This window comes from Hyperoodon ampullatus, assembly GCF_949752795.1.
Source record: "Hyperoodon ampullatus genome assembly, chromosome: 7".
Taxonomy (NCBI): domain Eukaryota; kingdom Metazoa; phylum Chordata; class Mammalia; order Artiodactyla; family Ziphiidae; genus Hyperoodon; species Hyperoodon ampullatus.
The window spans coordinates 78,557,760-78,564,974 of record NC_136920.1 but is presented as its reverse complement, the minus strand read 5'-3'; positions in this window follow the sequence as shown (position 1 = coordinate 78,564,974).

The following is a 7,215-nucleotide window of genomic DNA, read 5'->3' as shown; positions in this document are numbered from 1 at the left end:
AATTTTACTTATAAACTTGTGACCATTTTTTAACTCAAAAGAGGAGAACCTTAAAAATTAATTAAGAAGACATCCTCAGTAGTCTAAGGTTCAGAGTGACTTGGCAGAGAAAATTGCTGAATGGTTAGATAATAGTGCTGGTATGCTTGGCTATTGTAACACTTTACATTTGAGTTTCTCTTCCTTGAAATTACAAGAACTATATGACTCAAGACAAAGAATGATAATTAGGAATATTCTGCTTGCTTTATTTTATTTTATTTATTTTTTTTTTGTTGTTGCGGTACGTGGGCCTCTCACTGCTGCGGCCTCTCCCGTTGCGGAGCACAGGCTCCGGACACGCAGGCCCAGCGGCCATGGCCCACGGGCCCAGCCGCTCCGCGGCATGTGGGATCCTCCCGGACTGGGGCACGAACCCGTGTCCCCTGCATCGGCAGGCGGACTCCCAACCACTGTGCCACCAGGGAAGCCCCTCTGCTTGCTTTTTATATAGCCTATTGAAGAACATTTTAATTATTTGGAGGTCATAGGAAGGAACCTTCATGATCTAAGTTTTGAACAAGTAGTGTTGCAACACAAAGCTATGACTTAAAAAGGAAATTTGAAATGACCTATTTCTTTTGGCATCTCAATCCAGATATCTGTCAGTAAAATGAGTCACTTTTCGGTCAAATGGGTGCTCAGCAATATAATTTTTTATTGGGAAGCTGAAAGGCACCATTGCCAAGCAGAGCACCTGCAGTGTTAACATCTATATTTGAGCATCTTTCGTTTTCCCAAGGGGTGCAAGTGAAGAGAAGGCAGGCAGAGAAATGCACTTGAATAAAGCTTTTCAAGATGGATAGAACAGAGAGCATTCCCAGAGGCAGGTCAAGTTCAACCCAAGAACAACTCTCTCAGTGCTTTCACAACTAGGTAAAATACAAGACCAGTAGTAACTCAGCTCTCAAATGAGTGCTGAAATCCAGCAGAAGGTTGTTAATATTGATACGGTTAACATACATCAAATAGGATTACTGAATTTTCTGAATCCAACTGAACTCCCAGGATTGTTTGGTTTCAAAGGCTGTTGGGCTCAAGATGCATTTGCTTTTAAATAATCCTTCCTAAAATGTTCAGCTTTCAGTCTAATATGATTGAAACCCAGCTTGAGTGTGTCTTATAATACACTGAACTGGAAAGACTATGGGCATTGAATTATTCAAAACATGGCAGGCGAAGGAGTGATATGTGGGGAGGATGTGATCATAGAAATGAGTGAGACTTGATATGTCTTGTTATCTCATTTACCTGTCAGAATTCTTCCAAATATTAGAGGAAAGAAATCAATATCAATTTTCACCTGTCACGTTCCACACTTCAATGATTAATGAATGTCAAATTTGACCACAGTTTTCTGTACCACCTGCTCTGAAATAATATTTCTGGGCCTTTATTAAAAAGGTAAAATTTTCATTGAATTTCCAAATATGATTCTGCAGTGGCTAATTCAGCTTGTTTTATTAGTAAGCAAGTTCTGATGAGTAATACTAATTTAATAAGCCTGCATGTGAGGTTAAAGTGTAAACTATTCCTGCCGAAGGTGATGAGATATGACTGTGATGTGGTGGTAGGGCACTCACCTTCCTGAACGAACCCTGCGAGCACACAGGTCTTGGGAGAAACCAGTACAAATCTGATATCATTTTGCATGTCTCCTGTAGCAGTGGAATGCACACACATACAAACATGATCATGGGTGAAAAAACACACATGCGCACCTTAGAGGCTTACATTAATTTCTGAATATAGTTCTCCGGAAAGAAAAAGCTTTACTGATGATTTGTATTTTTATAGTTTATTGTTTTATCCATACTAAAACACTTCATGAAATCACTTCCTGTTTTGTTGTCCATGGAATCCTTTCAATTTTGAGATGCTAAATATAAATCGAAATAATGATTATAGTGCTTGGCCATGAAAGACTAAGTTACAGAGAACCCGGTGACTGGAGGTCAGAGCTGACACGGAATTATTCTCTGCTCCAGAGGCCATCAGAATATCACTGTGTACCCACTTAAGGATAGAATGCTGCTATTGAGAAACGAGCTCTCTTTTATTTCTACTAAAAGGAGAGAACAGTAGGGGACCTTGGCTGCGCGAGTGTATGAGACTTTCTCTGTTTTGGACAATAAGCCAAAATCAATACATGAAATAGCCTCACGCCTTTTGTCTTTTGTACCCAGCTCCTTCCTGTATTGCTCCTGATCAATTACACTTACATCAACAAGAGTTGCTTGAACATTTTGACAGTTATGTTCCCCATACCCTGAAGCATTTTTAAAGGGTTACTGAGATAAAGCTATTTCAAAAATACTCCCTCCAAATTTTTTCAGGGTGGCATCAATGAAGGTAACTTCTGAGAGGAAAAAAACTTGAGTTCCTGGCCTACCACTCTAAGGCCAGGCAAGCATAAACCTTCATAGCAAAACCTAAGTTTGCTCCCAGTTGAGAATTTGGTTTCCACGGTCTTATATAAAAAGTATATGGAGACTTTAATTCCCTATAAGCCCTTTCCAAAGAGTGAATACAGTTCATCATTCGTAAGAGATGATGGAAGTTACAATTTTGTTGAATAGGTGGAATATATATTACATATAATATACATATTTATTTTTAATATATACATAATATATATATAAAGTTACTATTCAGAGTCCTAAAACGTGGATTTTTCTTACTTATCAAGAATGGGGCCTCCCTGGTGGCGCAGTGGTTGAGAGTCCGCCTGCCGATGCAGGGGATACGGGTTCGTGCCCCGGTCTGGGAGGATCCCATATGCCGCGGAGCGGCTGGGCCCGTGAGCCATGGCTGCTGAGCCTGCGCATCCGGAGCCTGTGCTCCGCAACGGGAGAGGCCACAACAGTGAGAGGCCCGCATACCACAAAAAAAAAAAAAAAAAAAAAAAAAAAAGAATGAACAGTAACTTGATCTCTAAACAATAAAGCACCTGGTCATAACAGAATCATAACAAATATTTGATATCAGAATGAATTCACTGCTCAGGTGTAAAGAGGGAATAGCTTCAGTTTTCCTCTTTCGTGCACCCCATTATTGCATCCTGGACAGAGGGGATTTTCTTGATTTTAATCTAAAGGAGAAATGGTCACTTTTGTTGAGATGGAAATTGACCACCTCAGTAGGCAGAGGCACTGTTTTTATTTGGCTGACTTCATGTTTCTAGTGATAATTCAAGGTGTAATAGGGTTTTCTCAGCCACTCCAAAATCTGAAAATGATAAGCATCTCACCAGAGTTTCAGGATGGCCCGTTACCTATTCTGTGGAAAGGATATTCAAAATACCATGCTTCATCAATGTCTTCTTTGACTTATTAATGAATGGACAACTACTGAGTTAAGACAGTGTCTTATCCTTGCTTCAAAAAAATAAAAACAAAAAACCCCCACAAACACAAAGAAACTGTTAACAATGAAAACTTATTATGCCAGGCCTTAGTATGGCCTGACTTGGAAATTTAGTTTCAGAGGCTTTTGTGAATATACCAAGGAAAGAGGACCTAGGTGTATCTTATTCCCACAGGCCGCCAATAAATATTTGCTTAATGGACAAAAAATTAATATATAGTATAGGAGAGAACCTGACAGATGCTTCACATTATTGAGTGATAGCAATGCCCAAACTCATCTGTGATCAAACACTATGAAAGTATCCTCCTAAGGATAAACTTATTACAAATAAGAAGTGAAAGTTCAATTATGCAGATACTTTCAATGTCAGCTCTGATATGCAAAAAGCATGGAAGTTGTCACTGTATCTTGTCCTTACACGATAATGCTGTACAAAATGAAAATCAGTGACTTTTCTCAGACGTGATTAATAAAACATGTAAGTATGAAAGAATTTTCAAACGGTAATTATGTATGTGTATATATGTGTCTCTGAAAAATCTGTGTCAAAGAAAACTGAGGCTATTAGTATAAACTTATTTAACTTCTATCTCTTCTTACCTTTATTTCCTCCCAAACTTACCAGTATCCATCCAGCTCGAAGGATACAAGTGATTTTTATATACTGTGCAAGGTTTTTTTTCTTATTCATATGTCCATGTTTCCCCAATTCTCTAAATTATTATCTACATCTTCAGGATCTCCTTTATTGGTTCCTTCATTTCAACATATAAAATATAAGTCCTTCTCATTCTAAAAAATTCTTTTTTGCTAATTATTTTCTCTTTTCATCCAAACTCCTTGAGAGTAGCCTATTCCCACTGTCCTCACTAGCCCCGCCTGGCCTGACAGGCAGCCCTACACCCTCAGTTTATTGCCATCTGGCTTTTTGTCCACCACTTCACTGAACTGCTCTAAGGTCACTGGGGACCTAACTGCCCAAATCCAATGGACACTCACATTCTCTGAAGGATGACACTGTCATCTACTTCCTCCTGCTTGAAACTCTATCACCTCTCTCCTTCCCAGAATTCTTTCTCTGCTTATTACTTAAACGTTGTCAGTACTCACAATTCTCTGAAATCTCATCCATTTTCATGATTTTAATGACTGCTGCTATGTGCTGATGACATTCAAATTTTTATCTTTCCATGTCTTCACGTGCATGTCCAGTTATCTACCAGTTTGTCTTCTGAATTCTACAGGTGCTTTAAAATTCTACATGTCCAGAACTAAAGTCTTTTCCCCACTTCAGTTCTTTATCCCCTATTTCCAAACTCAATGATACCACCACCCAACCTTAGTCACACAGATGGGGGTTCAGCCTCCGCCTCCTACTTCTTCCTTACTTCCCAAGGTCAAGTCTTGCTGCTAATTTCCTAAATACAATTAGAACTTATTTCCTCCCTTCATCTATACCTTATTTCAGACCCCTTTCTTCTTGCTATTACCTGGTCTAGAAGTTACGAAATTGCTGTTTGGTGGAACCACTTGTTAGACATTCTATTAGAAAAGGACTCTAGGGTCAAATAGCTTTGAGGATGGCTGTGTACCATACGCCTGCTGTGACGATCCAGAATGAACATTAGCCTACAGCAGCCCCGAGAAGCTGTACAGTAAAGGAACCTGATTAACTTTACTTAAGCCAGGTTCTCCCTTCTGCCGGTCTATAAACCTTTCATTAGGGACAGGAGAGGAGGTGGCAGCGTGAAAATCCCACTTGAAAATATAAAGCACTGCTCCTCAGAAGAGTGGGGCATAATTATCTCCAGGCTTCTTCAGATTCCTCATCCATTCTGACGTCAGTGGTCTAAAATGCCACCTGAACTTGTCCTTTCCATTCTCAGCTATTTTCTGAGGAAACCAGCTCCACGCACATGGATGGTTAAGACCTGCTCTCCTCCTCCTCGCTGCCTCCTTTAGGGGCACTTGCCGCTGCCTGGGGACACTGCACTGATCCTCCAGAGCCTGTGCCTGTGGCTCTGTAACACACCCCTCGCACACTCACGGCTCTGGACTTCCGCTGTCCACTCTGCCTTGAGTATCCTTGCCTTTCACCAGCTGACTCACCAGTTTCTCATGAGTCCTTTAAGACTTAGCTTAGGGACTGCCTCTTTTGATGACTTTTCTTTGCCTCACGGCTCCCCCTCTTCTTCCACAAACACTGACTAAACGCCCTGAATATGCCCGTCACAGCATGTCACGTGCAGGATGAGACACCTGCTGTGCGTCTTCCCCTCTCACTCCACTGCTAAAGGGCCAACAGTACATCTTGCTCGTTGTTTCACTCCTCTAACACTCAACCCATGACTAAGGAACTAACTAGTACTGTAGTAGCCCTCTTAGTAACAATCAGGCAGGACCTTCTACAAGAAATCTGACACTCCAGCTTTTCTCTGATCTCACCTTTCACTCTGATTGAACTAAAGACTTATCTGTACATGTTTTACCAGGGAGACATCATTTAATCCAGAGATGTGTCATCACATACTCTTACATACTCTGCCATTTAAAAATTCTGCTCACGATGGGGGAAGGAGACAGGTGTGCTTTCTGACAGCCCCACTGTTCTTGCACTTCTAGTGGTCACTGGCTTCTCTCTCAGTGCCTTCCTTAAACCCTTCTTCTCTTAACAAGGAAACAGGATAACAAAGTAATTAAGAGCCTGGTTACAGCCTATGTGTGAACAGAAACATAACCAAGGACATAGAGAATAGACTGGCGGTTGCCAAGGAGGAGGGGGTGGGAGAGGGTTGGATTGGGAGTTTGGGATTAGCAGATGCAAACTGGTGTATATACAGGATGGATAAACAAAAAGGTCCTACATGGGACTTCCCTGGTGGCGCAGTGGTTAAGAATACGCCTGCCAATGCAGGGGACATGGGTTCAAGCCCTGGTCCGGGAAGATCCCACATGCCAGAGAGCAACTAAGCCGGATGTCACAACTACTGAAGTCCACGCACCTAGAGCCCGTGCTCTGCAACAAGAGAAGCCACCACAATGAGAAGCATGTGCACCTCAACTAGAGGAAGCCCGCGTGCAGCAACAAAGGCCAAACACAGCCAAAAATACATACATACATACATACATACATACATACATTTATTTTAAAAGAGTGCATGTATTTAAAAAAAACCCAAAAAGGTCCTACTGTAGAGCACAGGGAACTATATTCTATATCCTGTGATAAACCGTAATGGAAAAGAATATAAAAAAGAATGTACATAAATGTGTAACTGAGTCACCTTCCTGTACAGCAGTAATTAACACAACACTGTAATTCAAGTGTATGTCAATAAAAAATAAAATTTAAAAAAATTGCCAGAAAAATAGTCACATAAGGGGAACTTCCCTGGTGGTCCAGTGGTTAAGACTTTGCCTTCCAATGGAGGGGGTGAGGGTTCAATCCCTGGTCGGGGAGCTAAGATCCCACATGCCTTGAGGCCAAAAAACCAAAATATAAAACAGAAGCAATACTGTAACAAATGCAATAAACACTTTAAAAATGGTTGACATCAGAAAAAATCTTTAAAGAAAAAATTCACATAAATCAGAAACAAATGAAAGATAATAAAGTCCATACATTAAAAAAAAAAAAAAAAGAGCATGGGTTCGGGTCACATTGCAACTTCCCACTTACTTATAGCTGTGTAATTCTGGGCAACTCACATGTCTCCTCAGACTGTTCATCTATAAAATGGGGATGGTAAGAGTTCCCTACCTCAGAGCGTTGCTGTAATCCATAAACACGGTTAAGTGCCTTGGTAA